This window comes from Sciurus vulgaris, assembly GCF_902686455.1.
Source record: "Sciurus vulgaris genome assembly, chromosome: 6".
Lineage (NCBI taxonomy): Eukaryota > Metazoa > Chordata > Mammalia > Rodentia > Sciuridae > Sciurus > Sciurus vulgaris.
Window position 1 is genome coordinate 82430951 of NC_136466.1, and position 15707 is coordinate 82446657.

General features: G+C 33.3%; 1 long non-coding RNA gene across 1 annotated transcript in view; it reads right to left on the bottom strand.

Annotated features, from left to right (window-relative positions):
* Window positions 1–746: 746 nt before the first annotated feature.
* The window catches only part of LOC306664961, a 30263-nt gene continuing 15302 nt past the window's right edge, over window positions 747–15707 (bottom strand). The window contains exons 2-3 of the long non-coding RNA XR_013764882.1: window positions 15440–15483; window positions 747–830 (exon numbers count right to left, since the gene is read on the bottom strand). This is a non-coding gene — a long non-coding RNA (uncharacterized lncRNA). The remainder of the gene's footprint in view (window positions 831–15439; window positions 15484–15707) is intronic.

The following is a 15707-nucleotide window of genomic DNA, read 5'->3' on the forward strand; positions in this document are numbered from 1 at the left end:
TGAAAATCAATCACAACTTTTATCCTTCTATAAACTGCCCCTCTTAAATAATATTCATATTCTATGACAGACATATTGTATTTAAATTCTAATAACAGATAATAATCGTTCATTTATGGTCAAGAGAGCACTATTGTCTTACATTCACATACTACTATGTGGTTTAAAAGATTTTTCATGTGCCTCATCTTATTTGGTACTTGCCCAAATTTTATAAGGTATTGTAATCACCAGTTTATTTATGAAGAAATTAGAGCAATTTCTTAAAAATCCTTTAGCTAATGAAAATCTGGACCTTAAAATCTGCACAATGATTATAAGTGCTGTATTTTTTCCATCATACATGATATTTAATATTTAGGTATTTACTTTGGAGTCTTGGCTGACCTTTATGACTCATTGTTTCCATTATATTGTTACGTAATATACCATCACAATGTTTAAGGACGAAAGCAACTACCACCACTAATTATCCCTGTTCTTTAGTTTCCTGTGGTGTCCTCTGGGGCACTGGAAGTCCGGAATTTCCAAAATGACCTCTTTCACAAGGTTGCCAGTGAAGTTAACTACTGAATAGGAGCAAAACTGAGGCAGTTCACTATAGCCTGTATCTTTCAGAATGTGGGCCTCCTAATGTGGTTCCTTATTTTTCCTCACAGCATGATAGCTGAATCTAAGAAGAATTCTAAGCAGGGAAGTCAAATGTTAAGTATCTTACAACCCAGGCTTAGGAGTAACAGAACTTACTTCTGCTGTGTTCCAAGGACAGACAGGGCCATCAACCATCTTTCTTCACTGTCTCATAGTGCTTCTCGGATTCAAAACTTTCACTATAAAATAAATAAATAAGTAAATAAAAATTTAAAAACCCCAAACAAATAATCAATAAAAAAGTATTCCTTGGTAAATCAGGAGGGTTGGTCATCCTAGATAGCCCTAATTTAAGTATGTAGGGTGTGGGGGTAGATAAGCAGTCTCTTTGTATAAACAGAAGAAAAGTCACTTTGCAAAATGGATATTTAATGGTCAAGGGAGCACTATTGTCTTACATTCATGTAGTACTGTGTAGTTTAAAAGATTTTTTCATGTGCCTCATCTTATTTGGCACTTGCCCAAATTTTATAAGGTATTGTAATCTCCGGTTTATTTATGAAGAATGGATATTGTTGCTTATGTTTTGAAATACAATCTACCAAAATTTCTGTGTTTGAGAAAAATTTCATTCTGACTAGTTACATTTAAGTTAGCCATCTTTCAAAGAAGGTAATCAATCTGATTTTTATTCACTCAATTTCTTACTGCTTCATTGTACAAATAAACCTAGAAATGTGTAAAATGTAACAATGAGCATACAAAGTTTATTTGCCTTCATACAATCTTTCGATTGTATGAGCCCCCTACGCAAGGTCCAGAAGGAACCATGAATGCTATTGTTGATGGTTAATACTGTTCAGTGACTTTAAGTAGACTTTGTGGATTAGATAGAGAATCTAACCTGTATCTTTAATCTTTAGTTTGTCTTTGTGAAAATTGATTGCTTTTTCAATGATCAATGTTAACTTCTAACATGATGCTGCTTTATTTAAAAAATAAACCTACTGTTCCAGGAATGAACATGTAGCATAATAAAGAAATGTTTTTGCTTAACACTTTCCATTAAAACATTGTTCAATAGAACTTGGTATTTTCATTTTTATTTTAAATTTTAAAAAACAGCTTTTTTTAGAAGGCTACCATGGTTGCAGTTGTTTTTTTCCCCCATTAGTATTTACTTTTGTAACAGTTTGAGGTTCACAGTAAAATTGGGCAAAAAGTATAGTTTGGCAATACGTAACCCAGCCCCTACATATGCCTGCTTCTATCATTATCAACATCCCCCACCCGAGAAGTACATGTTCTGCTCTTACTGAGCCTAATGTTTTCCCACTGTCATTACCAGAACCCATAGAGCATGATGATCCATCTTGGTACTGAGCATTCGAAGAATTTGGACAAGTGAATGATGACATGTATCTACCTAATAATGACATGTATCTGCCCTAAAGTCCACTGTGCTCCATCTCAAGATCCCTCCTTTTCTTCTAACTCCTGAAACACACTGAACTTTTTACTGCCTCCATAATTTTGACTTTTCTGAAAGTAATATGATTAGGCTCAAAGAGTCCTATGCAGCCTTTTCAGATTAGTTTCATTTACTTAGTGGTAATCATCCTCTAAATTTTGTCTTGATAGGTCAACTTTTTAGTGCTGAATAATATTGCATTGTCTGAATATACTGCAGTTGACTTGTTCACCTTCTAAAGGATATCTTGGTTTCATTCAAGTTGGGCAATTATGAATAAAATTACCACAAACATTCCAGTCTAGGTTTAATGTAGGTTTAAGTGTGCAACTCATTTTGGAAAATACCAAGTAGTTCAATCTTTAGGTTGAATGGTACAAATATGTTTCATTTTGGAAAGATTTTTTTCTGAAGTGATTGTGTAATCTTTTTTTTTTAAATTTATTTTTATCGTAAACAAATGGGATACATGTTGTTTCTCTGTTTGTACGTGGAGTAAAGGCATACCATTTGTGTAATCATAATTTATATAGGGCAATGTTGTTGGATTCATTCTGTTACGAATCAAAGTGATTCTGTAATCTTGAATTCCCATTTGTAATGAATAAAATTCTTGTCACTCCACAGCATCACCAGCATTTGTATTGGGAGTGTTCTGGTTTTGAGCCCTTCTAATGGAGATGCAAGGGTATCCCATAGTTGCTTTTTTTTTTTTTTTTTTTAATTTGCATTTTCCTGATGAAATGTGATGGGGAACATATGATGTGGAACATCTTTTCAAATGCTTACTTATCCTTATGGTGAGGTATCTATTAAGTTCTCTGGTTCCTCTTTCAGTCAGGTGGTTTGCTTTCTTAACTTACTGTTGAGCTTTACTGTTGAGTTTTCTATATATTTTAGATGTGTTGTTTTATTAGATAGGTCTTTTATAAATATTTATCTCCTAGTATATGGTTTGTTTTTTTCATTCTCTTGATGGTGTCCTATTCAGAATGGAAATCTGTGTGAAAAAAATCTATCTCATTCATGCTTTCTTGCATTGATTAAGACTTTGATGTTTTATTTGAAATGTTGTCAGCAAAGCCAACATCATGTGGATTTGTTCTGTGGTAGTATTTAAAGTATTTCTTTTTATTTTTAAAATTAAATGTTCAACTGATACTTAGAATCGCACATAATAAAATACTATTTGATGTTTCAACACATGAATTATTGTATAATGTTTAAATCAGGTTAAGCAAATTTGTTTCTTCACTTATTTGTAACTTCCTTTTTTTTACTTTCATTAAACAAATTTACTGAAAGATGTGAATGATCTCTTTTTTAAATTATTTTTTATATTTTTATATTTTACACTGCATTTGTAACTTCCTTATGGTGAAACCTTTGAAAATACTTTTCTCTGGTTTTTTGCAATGTATACCACATTATTCATATCTAAATTCACCATAGAGTATAATAACACATCAGAACTTCTTACTCCTAGCTGCAACTTTGTACTGACTAACCAATCTTTCTCTAGCTCTCCCTCTTCTCTGCTGTCCCCATCTCATGATAACCCTCTTTTCTCAACTTCTGAAATTAACTTTTTCAGATTCTGCATACAAATAAATTATGTAGTACTTGTCTGAGTGTGTCTTCTTAGCTTCACTTAACACAATAATCTCCAGTTCCATCCACATCAGCACAAATGACAGAAATGTATTCTTTTCTATGGATGAATAGTATTCCAATGTATTTATATAGCTTATTTTTTTTTCATCAGTTGATAGACATTTGGATTGTTTTTATTTTGTGGCTATTATAAATAGGGCTGCAGTAAATATGGGGATGCAGATGTCTCTTTGACATAGTGACTTACTTTCTTTTAGATATTTACCCAGTAATAGGATTGTTGTATCATATGATATTTCTATTTTTAATTTTTTGAGGAAACTCCATACTGTTTTCCATTATTATTTAAAATTTTAATAGTTTTCCATTTTATAATCAGTTGAATGATCAATTTTGAGTTAATTTTTATAAAAGGTATAAGGTATATGCCACATTCAGTGTATGTGTGTGTGTGTAGTTGTTCCAAAACATTGCTTAAAATGATTATCTTTTCTCCAACTTATTTCCTTCATTACTTTGTCAAATATCCATTGCTTATATTTATGGAGTGTATTTGTGGGCTCTATATTCTGTTCCATTGATTTATTCACTTCTTCTTTCACCAATATCACAATGTCTTCATTAGGGTAGCTTCATGGTAAGTTTTGAAGTTGGAAAGTGTCAGTCCTTCAACATTGTTCTTTTCCAATGTCGAACTGGATATTCTGAGTCTTTTACATATTTATCCTTTTTATTTTCTTTTCTGTGTTACTGTACTGGCTAGGACTTCAAGTACCTTATTGAAAGACAGAGGGAATATTCATGTTTTGCTTTTGATCTTAGTGAGAAAATCAAGTTTCTTACCATTAAGGATGATGATAGTGGTAGGGTTTTTGCAGTATTCTTTTCAAATTAAAAAAAACGTTCTTCACCATTTCTGGTTTACTGTGAGTTTTTATCTAAGAACTGCTGTTGACTTTCATCACGTTTTTAGGTAATTCTGAGTTGGTTGTGAATCCAAAAAGGATTATATTTGGTAATATTTTGTCCATAAGAAATCTTGATCACTGGTTTTCTGTTCTTATAATAACTTTGTCAGGGAAGGTGAAAGGGGAATGCTGGCCTTGTACAAGGAACTAGGAAGAATTTACTCTACTTCTTTCACCTGAAAAATACTGTGGAAACTTGATATAATTTATCCCCTAAGTGAAAGGTAAAGTACACCAGTGAACCTGTCTGAGTTTGCTTCTTGTTCTTTGCAAGGTTTTTCCTTTTCTTCTCTTTTTCCTTACTAAAGACTTATTATTTTATTGGTTTTCAGTAACTCATTTTTTAGTTTCTTTGATTCTCTCTATTACATTTTGGTTTTCAATGTCATTGATCTCTACTCTAATATGTATTATTTATTTCCCCCTTATTATCTGGGTTTAATTCTTCTTCTAGTTTCCTAATTTGGAAACTTAGAATACTGATTTAAATAATTTTTCAATTATCTAATATATACTGTGTATTTCTAAGCACCGCTTTCATGACATCACATAAATTTTGATTACTTCTGTTTTCATTTCCACTTAGTACAAAATGTTTTAAAATTTCTCTTGAGTTTTTTTTTTTTTTTTTTCATCACCTCATATGTTATTAGATGTGTGCTGTTTAATCTATAGGTATTTTATATGTATAGATTACATATAGTTCATGTAATCTATACACGTTTTCTAACTATGTTGCCATTTTTCTATTTCTAGTTTACTTTCATTGTGGTCTGAGAAAAAATACAGTATGATTTCTGTACTTTTAAATGTTGCCAGGAGAATTTCGTAACTCTGAGTGTGATCTATCTTGGTGAATATTTCCTGTGATGATGAGAATAAGTGCATTCTGTAAAGGGTTGATAGATATCAACTACATATAATTGATTAATAATATTGTTGAATTTAGCTATGTCTCAACCTATTTCTTACCTACAGATTCTATCCATTTTTGATAAAAGTGTTACAGTGTCCAACTATAACAGTGAAGGAATTCTTACGATTCCATTGGTTTTCGCCTCATGTGTTTTTATTGGTAGGCACATACACAGTACGGATTGTTAGAACTTCTCAGGTAAACAATCCTTTATTATCACAGAGCATTTCTCTTTATTTGTGGTGACTTTCCTTGTTCCAGAAACTGCTCTGGACAAAATTATACAAACTCTTTTCCCTGTTTTTATTAGAGTTATCATGGTGTATCTTTCCCTGTGCATTTTCTTTATTCTATATGAGACATTATATTTAAAGTAGCTTTCTTGTATATGGTAGAGATTTTAGATCCATTCTAAAGATCTCTTTAATTGGTTTACTTATAACATTGACACACAAAGTAATCATTGAAATAGTTGAATTAATATCTACCCATTAGTATTATTTATTTGTTGCCCTTGACTTTTTTTTTACTATTTTTGTGTTACACTCTTTATCTATTTTTTGTTTTAATTCAGCATTTCATATTATTCTATTTTATCTCCTTTCATAACCTAGAAGCTGTAATCTTAAAAAATTCCATTAGTAATCTTAGGACTGTTTGTAATACACTCTTACAATTAAAAAAAGCCCACCTTTTGTTAACCCTACAGCACTTCTCAGACAGTAGGGGTTGCTCATGATAGTAGTAACAATAAAAATAATTCCAATTCCTCCATATTTTTAATTTTCAAATTAAATTTATATTTAAATGATACTTAAAAATATACATATTAGTGGAATACCATCTGTTTTAATATATCTATAAATTGTGCAAATCATGTTTATCATATCTCCTTTCTCATACATTTTTCATTTCTTTTTAAAAATTTTTTTTAGTTTTAGATGGACACAATACCTTTATTTAAGATATTTATTTTTATGTGTTGCTAAGGATTGAACCCAGTGCCTCACACATGCTAGGCAAGTGCTCTACCACTGAACCACAACCTCAGCCTCATACATTTTTTTTATTTCTTTGTGGTAAAAATATTCAAAAACCATTACTTATATAATTTGTATCATTTAGTTCATTCCTACCTAAGCATACTTGTATGTATATAAGTAAAAAAGATTGAATACATTCTAGTCATTATTATTTTAAATAAACTATTTTTCATTAGATTAATTATAAACATAAAACTTTTAATTTTGCATTCATTCTTTGTTCTTCAGTATTATTCCTCTTTGTGTAACTCCACATTTTTGACTCTCAAAATACCATCTTTTTTCTTTTTTTGGTCTGAGGATACATTTGTTTCCCCTTCACTTTTGAAAGAAAATCCCCTGGGGCACACAATTCTAAGTTGATAACTTTTCTTTCAACACTTAATATTTCATTCCATTTTTACCTCCATACTTTAAAAGGAGAGTTTGGATGTTTTATAATCTTTCCTCTTCTGCAGGTAAGATGGTCTGTTCTTCTTGCTTCTTAGAAAAGTTTCACTTTCCATAGCTTGAAATTATGAACCTATATGAAGAGCTCTGGCATTTATTCTGCTCATTATTCTCTAAGCTTTCTGGATCTATGGTTTTACATCTGGTATTAATTTGAAAAAAATTCTGTGTCATGATTGTCATGATTATTTCAAATGCTTCTTATTTTCCTTTCTTTCTTTTATCCTGGTATTCCTTTGTACACATGTTATATCTTATATAGTTGTCTCTCAGTTCTTAGGTATTTTGTCTTGATTTTTCTTAAATTGCCCTTGTACTTACCTCTCACTTTTAAAGATTACTTCTGCAGATATATCCAACCAATATATATTTTTTTTTCCTCAACTGTGTCCAGACTACTAATAAGCCTACCAAAGGCATCCTTCATTTATGCTATAGTGGTTTTGGTCTGTAGTTCTCTAGTGTTTTTCTTTTCTGTTTTTTTTTTTTTTTTTTTTTAATGGATATTTTCTTGACCTTCCATCTTCCTCTTTACCTTGACCAACTTGTGTGATGTCTACTTCTTGTCTACTTTATCCATTAGAACCCTTACCATATTCATAATTTCAAATTCTCAGTCTAATAATTCCACCATCCATCATATCAGAGTATGACTCTGATGCTTTTTATTTCTTTTTTTTTTCTTTTTTAATCTTTTTCTTTTTTGTCTTTAAGAATCTCTTAGAACCAGGCATAGTGGCACACACCTGTGATTCCAGCAATTCAGGAGGCTGAGACAGGAGGATTTCAAATTCGAAGCCAGCCTCAGCAAAAGCAAGGTGCTAAGCAACTTAGTGAGATCCTGACTCTAAATAAAATACAAAAATAGGACTTGGGATGTGGCTTAGTGGTCAAGTGTCCCTGGTTTTAATCCCAGTATCCCCCAACTCAAAAAAAAAAAAAAATAGAAAGAATATCTTAGAGTACTTTATTTATTATTGGACATGATTGACTGGGTTAAAAGGGATGCTAAAAATAGTCCTCTAGTAATTATGGTGGTAAAATGTCAGGAGAAGCATATACTTTCTGTCTTTTAGTGAGCCTATGTTTCTTGAGTGTGGATTTAGCATTTGCTTCTCAGTCCTCCCTTGCTTCAGGTAAAATTGTAGTGAATCAGGCACAGTAACTCAGGAGGCTGAGGCATGAGGATCACAAGGTCGAAGCCATCCTAGGCAATTCAAGGATACTTAGTCTCAGAGTAAAAAAATAAAAAAGAACTGAAGATATAGCTCAGTGGTAGAGCATCTGTGGTTTCAATGCCTAGTGCCAGAAAAATAATCTAGACAGCGAGAGGAGAACAAACTCAATATTTTGTTTTTCTCAATGTAGAAGGCTGGTGAAAGCTATTCTTGAGTACTTCATTTCCCCTAAGTCCATTAGGTTCTGTAAAAAAGAGTATTTTGTCATATCTGAAAATGGTTCCCTTTTACCTCCTCCTTTCAGAAGCATAAGAGGAATTTTGTCCAATGTTTACCTAGAAAAGTTTCATGAGGTAACACTCACAAATTATGTAGAGGCCCTCCAGGATAACAATATGTTGACTTTGCCCTCCTAAAGTTTTAATCTCTTGGACTTGTCCACATTGAGCCTTGAGTAATTCATCAATTATAATTGAGGTCACCCTCCTGGGACTAGTTTCAACAGAAGTTTCTTCTCCAGTAAGTTGCAATTGTATCTTCAGTCTTTCCAATCTGGAGGGAGTAGTTTATTTTGTGACCTCATTTCTTTGACAAATCTGAAGTGTTCATGTCTTTTCAGGGCTTTTTTAAAAAATACTTTTATTTGTTAGCAGAATGTAGTAGTGAGTGCTTTTCAAATTTTTGGATTTTAAGCCAGGAACTGGAACTACCTGAAATCAGATGCACAGTGAAGACATCATCATTCTTTAAAGACATAGAAGAAGAAGAAGAAGAAGAAGAAGAAGAAGAAGCAGCAGCAGCAGCAGCAGCAACTAGGTGTGGTGGCGCATGCCAGCAATCACAGAGATTCCAGAGGCTAAAGCAGAAGGATTACAAGTTTGAGGCCAGCCTCGGGAACTTAACAAGATAAGGCCAAAAAATAAAAGATAAAAAGGACGGGGAATGTAGTTCAGTAGTAAAACATCCCTCCAGGTAATCCTCAGCACTGATTTTTTTTTTTTTTTTTTCCAAAGGAGAGAACAGCATACATGTAACTTTACTAAATAATGCATCTGACAGACATCAGAAAAGTGATGAAATAAAATTCCAGCTCTTAAACCTCTACAGAGAAATTAATTTGAAGAAACTTCCATGGACAGTAATAGTGTTTTTTGTAGCCTAAGAGTTTAGCTGAGTGATACAAACACCTTGGTAGATTAAAAATCTAAGAATAGACACTGAAGAGGGTAAGAAGAGGTTTCACTTAACCAATGTAGCCTCTCCCAAAATGGTATGGCTCAGAGAAACTTTCTTAACTTATGATTTCTCACATGGGAGAAAACTGAACTGAAATAAACACCTGACTTTCCCAGCCTTGAAGAACTCTGCCTGAGAGACACACTTTTTGTTACCACTGCACTAAAAACTTGAGGGAATCAGCACAGCAGAATTTCCTGGGGGCAGCGAGGAACCTAAAAACTAGCATCTGATGCAAATTAGCATGTTTAGAGACCCATCCAGATTATGGCCCAAGAGTCCCATGGACAACCTCACCTACAGACCCACTCATTTGATATGTATCTCTAGAATCCCCCTATGGCTAATGTTGCACACTCCTCTGCAGATTGTGCGCAGTCCTCCATAGATGAAACCTGCAATCCTGTGAAGCACACAGATATCAGCAACTGGCAGAACTATGCTGGTTTAGAAGAAGGTGCACAATCTTGAATGCTTTGTGGTACTTTGTGGGGAGTCATCCTTATTCAGTAGAATCAGACTAGGTCGAACCTCATGATACAGTGGTCTGATTTCCTGGAACTGGCAGATAGGGAAGTCTGTCCCAGATTGCAGGGTGAGGGGGGTATATGTGGCACTGTGGGAGTGGTTCCCTGTCTGCTTCTGCAATAGTCCCCCTAAGAAAATGGCTCCCCTATTTCCACCCTATCCTGTTCATCACAGAAACTCTTCCCAATCTTGGCCCCCTTTACTTGTGTGACTATAAAATAAAAGAGAGTTGGGCTATTCCACATTGTTAGAGGCCAGAGCTGGTATGGCCAGACTGGTCAGGCCCCCCTCTCATTTAAAAAGAGTATTGGCTCTTGTGTGTTTATTGATTAGATAAGTTTATGGGTAATTGATTGATTGATAGCCAACATCATCCTCCAGCAGTTAACCCTTTTCTCATCCACACAGGATGTGACTGAGAGACCCCCACATGATAGGTGAAACAAACAAGATTCTCAGCAACTAGCCTAGTTACATAGGATTAAAAGCAGGTACATAGTCTTCAACCTCCCTACTAAGAGGGAACATGTGGACTGCAACAGATGTATTTATAGAAGACTGAGAAGCATTCAGAACCTCCATCTGGACCAACTGATAAAGGTGTTTCTCTCAGTAAAGACTAGAAGAGATAACTGATTCTTGGAATGCAAAGACAGCAAATCAAAGTTTCAAAGAACATTAAGAAATTAAGAAAGAAAAGTCAATGAAAAATCATACCACAAAAGAAACAAAATAAAATTTCATTGGCATCAAAGAAATGGAAATCTATAAATTGTCTGAAAATGATGAAAAATAATCATCTTACAGAAGCTGATTCAGGTATTGAAGGACATGGAAAGATAAGAAATCAGGATAACAATATGTGAACAAAATGAGAGGTTTGACCGAGAGATGGAAACTATAAAAAGAATTATAAAGAAATTCTGTAGCTGAATAATTCAATACAGAGCTTCAACAGCAGACTTGATCAAGCAGAATTTAATAAAAGAAACCACAATAAATTCAAATATAATTTATTTAAAATTATTTAGTCAGGGAGAAAAAAAGTGAATGAACATAGTCTGTGAGACATGAATCATCTTCAAGTGAACCAATATTATGAAAATTCCAGAGGAAGTAGAGGCATAGAAAGAGGTAGGAAGCTTATTTAAAGGTGTAAAAAGACAAAAATTTCCAAAATGTAGGAAGAGAAATTAACATCCAGATCCATGAAGACCAAACAACTGTAGTGAAACTGATCATAAATATGACCTTACTAAGATACCATATAATAAAATTATCTAAAGTCATTGATAGAGAATTTTGAAAGCAGTAAGAGAAAAGTGATGAGTACCAAAATACAGTTATAGGAGGAATAAATACCAGTGTTCTATTGTCAACTACTTTGTACTTGACTTCAAATTTCAGCAATTTATAATACGTTTTAAAATGAACTACAAGAGTTTGAAGTTTCCCATCACCAAGCAATGACATGTATTTTGGAGATTGAAATTTTTGATCATATCATTCCATGTATGGCATTTTCATACTGTACCTCATAAATATGGATAATTAAGAAATTAATGGTAAACATAAAGGGGAAAATCACATGTCTCAGCAGAAACACAGAAAGCCGGGAAAGAATGGATTAATAAATTCTAATTGTAGACAGAAAAAAAATGTATTTTTTTTCCCCTGGTAAATCTGCACTGCAGAGACATAGAATTGAAGAGTTTTCATACTCCAAGGGATCCTTCTAAAGCTTACATGGAATAATCTAAAATGAAAGAGGTCAGGACAAACCCTTTTATCATACTTTTAGATAAACTCAGTCAAGACTTTCCCAGAAAAACAAAAGCTGAGGAATGACATCATCACTAGACATTCCCTATGAGAAATGCTAAAGATAATTCTTCAAGTTGAAATGAAAGTGTTCCAATCAGCCACATGGAAACACTGCCGAAACTAAGTAGTCTGACTGAGAATACTAAACTAGAATGGTGGTACATGTTTCAGTTTTTGTGGTAATATAAAATTTAAAAGTCAAAGGTATTTAAAAATGACAGTTGCAATAATATGGTAATGAGAAAACAATATACAAAGATGTAAATTATGTCTATGATAGCAAAGAAAAATACAGAACATTTATATGTGATCAAAATTTCAGTTTAAAATATAATGTTATGAGATGTTTTATGTAAGCCTCATGGTAACCACAAAGGAAAAACTTAGAGTGGACATATGAAGATAAATGGCAGATTAAAAACTTATCACTACAAGTCATCAAGTTACAATGAAAGACAGCCAGAGAAGAGAAACAGGAGCAAGGTTAATAAAAAAAATCTGGAAATTTAAGAGCAGCAATAGTAAGTACTTACCTTTCAATAATTACTTTTTTTTTTCACACATTGCTTCACTGAGTTCCTAGTTTTTTTATTAGATTTAAAATAGTTCACCACAGAAAAGAAAGGAGGAAAAACCAATGTAACACTCAATGTGCTTCAACAATTATCAACTTAAGGACAATCTTTTTTTTGTTGTGTGGGGGGGTTACTGGGGATTGAACTCACAGGCACTTGACCATTGAGCCACGTCCCCAGCCCTATTTTTTTTTAAATGTTTTTATTGTACATTATAGGTAGTCATAATAGGGGGGGCACATTTAACATAATCATATATGCATGGAATATAATTTGCACCATTTCAGTCCCCAATACCTGTTCCCTCCTGTTTTCCCTCCCCTTATTCACCTCCCTTACTCTGCAGGTCCTCCTTGTATTTATCTTTTTTTTATATATTAGCACTTTATAAATATACATAAAAGTGAAATTCTCTGTGGTATATTCTTTTCTTTTTTCTTTTTTTATTATTTAAACAAATGTGGTACATGTTGTTTCTCTATTTGTACATGGAGTAGCCTCTTGTACTTGGTTTTCCATTTCATTATTCATATTTGGGAAATTTTCTGATATTATTTCATTGAATAGATTGTTCATTCCTTTGGTTTGTTTCTCTAAGCCTTCCTCAACCCCAATAATTCTTAAATTTGGCCTTTTTATGATATCCCATAATTCTTGGAGATTCTGTTCATGATTTTTTACCATCTTCTCTGTTTGGTCAACTTTGTTTTCAAGATTAAGTATTTTGTCTTCAATGTCTGAGGTTCTATCTTCCAGGTGTTCTATTCTACTGGTTATGCTTTCTGTGGAGTTTTTAACTTGGCTTATTGTTTCCTTCATTTCTAGGATTTCTGTTTGTTTTTTTTTTTTTTCCAGTATCTCTAACTCTTTATTGAAATGATCTCTTGCTTCCCATATTTGCTCTTTTAACTGTTGATTGGTGCGATCATTTAATGCCTGCATTTGCTCTTTCATCTCCACCTTCAATGCCTACATTTGCTCTTTCATCTCCTCGTTTGCTTCCCTGATTGTTTTAATTATATAAATTCTGAACTCCCTTTCTGACACTTCTTCTGCTGTGCTGTCATTGGGTTTTATTGATATAGTATCTAGGTTTGTTTGGGACATTTTCTTCCCTTGTTTTCTCATATTGGTCAGATGTCAGTGGGACTCTGAGATATTGCAGATTTCCTCTATTGGCTTATAGTGTCCCTGTAGATTTCTAGTGTATCACCTCCCAGCATTCAGTAGCCTGAAGTCTTGGAGGAACTTGATAATACAGTGCTTTCTTTGGAAACACTAGTAGCCCCTAGCCTGCTACTGGTTCCAGGGCTTGGAGCTGGTTCTGTGTGGAAAGGCTCTCATTGGGGGGCCTGCTCCGCAAAGCTGGCCATGTGGGAGGAGCCCATCGCCAGAGTGCGCAGAGCTGCCTGGGGAAGACTTTAGCTGCCCTGGCCTACTCTGATAAGCCGCCCCCATCCAGGCCTGCTGCCCAGGCCGAGCTTCACCCAGTGGGGGAGACTCACCCCGTGGCTCTATTTTAGTCTGAGTCTCTCAATGCCTCCCCTTCCTGAATGCTGGGTTATGGAGTGACTGGAGATGCAGTCACCCTCTAGTCCGCCATCTTGGTTCGCCAATAATTGCTTTAAATATAAATTGACTGAACTTTTCAATCAGGAAACACAGCATGACTGAATGGATATTTTAAAAACTGGAACCCAACTATAGATTGCCTACAAGAGACTTGGTTTAGCTTAAAGGAAACATGAAAACACAAGGTAAAAATAAAGTGGTTGCATATGTTAATTCATGCAAATGGCAACCAGAAAGGGCAGGGATAACTATGCTCACATTAAAAACAAAATAACTTCTAAATACAAGCTGTAAAAAACAACAAAGTTATTATCATATAATAAAAGGGTCAATTCATCAACAGAACAAAGCATTATAAATATGTATGCAACACTGGGAGTAAATATGTAAAACAAATGTTAATAGAACTGAAGGGCGAAATCAATAGCAATACAATAATTGTAAGGGATTTCAGTAACCACTTTCTACCACACGTAGGTCCTCAAGATATAAAACCAATAAGGAAACATTGGATTAAAACAACATTATAGACCAAATGCACTGAACGAACATGTTCTGAACACTTCATTTGACAGTAGAAAAGCACACATTCTTCTCATTCATGCATAGAACATTCTCCAGGTTAGATCATATGTTAGGCCATAGTACAAATCTCAATAAATTTAAGAAGAATGAACTGTATCTTTTTGGCTATAATCTATGAAAATAGAAATCAATAACTGAGAAAGGTTGGAAAATTGTTAAATATATGAACATTAAACAACACGTTCCTGAACAGCAATTGGGTCAAAGCAAAAATCAAGAAAATTTAGTAATCTTGAGACCAATGAAAATAGAAACACAAGATATCTAAACTTACATAAGGCAACAAAAGAAGTTTTAAGAAGAAATTATTTGGTGATAAATACTTGCATAAAGAAGAAAAAAAAAAAACACCCTGAAATAAATTATATAATTTTACACTTCAGGGAATTAAAAATAGAAAAAGACACTAGGCACAAGACTGTGGAAAAAAATGAAAGAAAGTCTAGAGCAGAAATAAATGAAATATACACCAGAGTAATAATGGAAAAAAATTAATAAAATGGAATTTTCTGTTTATTTGTTCTTTCAAAAGTTAAACAAAATTGAGAAATCTTAGCTAGACCAGTTAAAAATAAGTATAATTGTGAATTAAAGAGGATAACACAGAAATACAAACCAATGCAATCATATGCCAACAAACTGGATAATCTAAAGGAAATGATAAACTCCTAGAAACATATCTCATAAAGACTGAACCCTAAGAAAGAAAATTTGAGAACAACAATAGTGATTAAGGTGAATGAATGAATAATCAATAACCTCCCAACAAAGAAAAGGACAAGTCTTCAGTGGTAAAAAAAAAAAAGTCTACCAGTCATTTATGGATGTTTTATAAACAATTCTTGAAAAAAAAAAAAAAAAAAAGGAACAGGGACACTTCCAACTCACTTTATAAGTCAGCATTAATCTGGAATGAAAGTCAGACTTGAACGCTAAAAGAAAAGAAAAATTATACATTAATAACCCTCTTTATCAGAAATGCAAAAATTCTCAACAAAATAATGGTAAGCTGAATTCAACAGTGTAGTAAAAAGGTTACACAACATAACCAAGTAGGATTTAATACTGAAACTCAAAGACCATACAATCAATAAATGTAATACACTACATTAACAAAATGAAAGAAAAACTTATAATTACCTCAACATATGCAGGA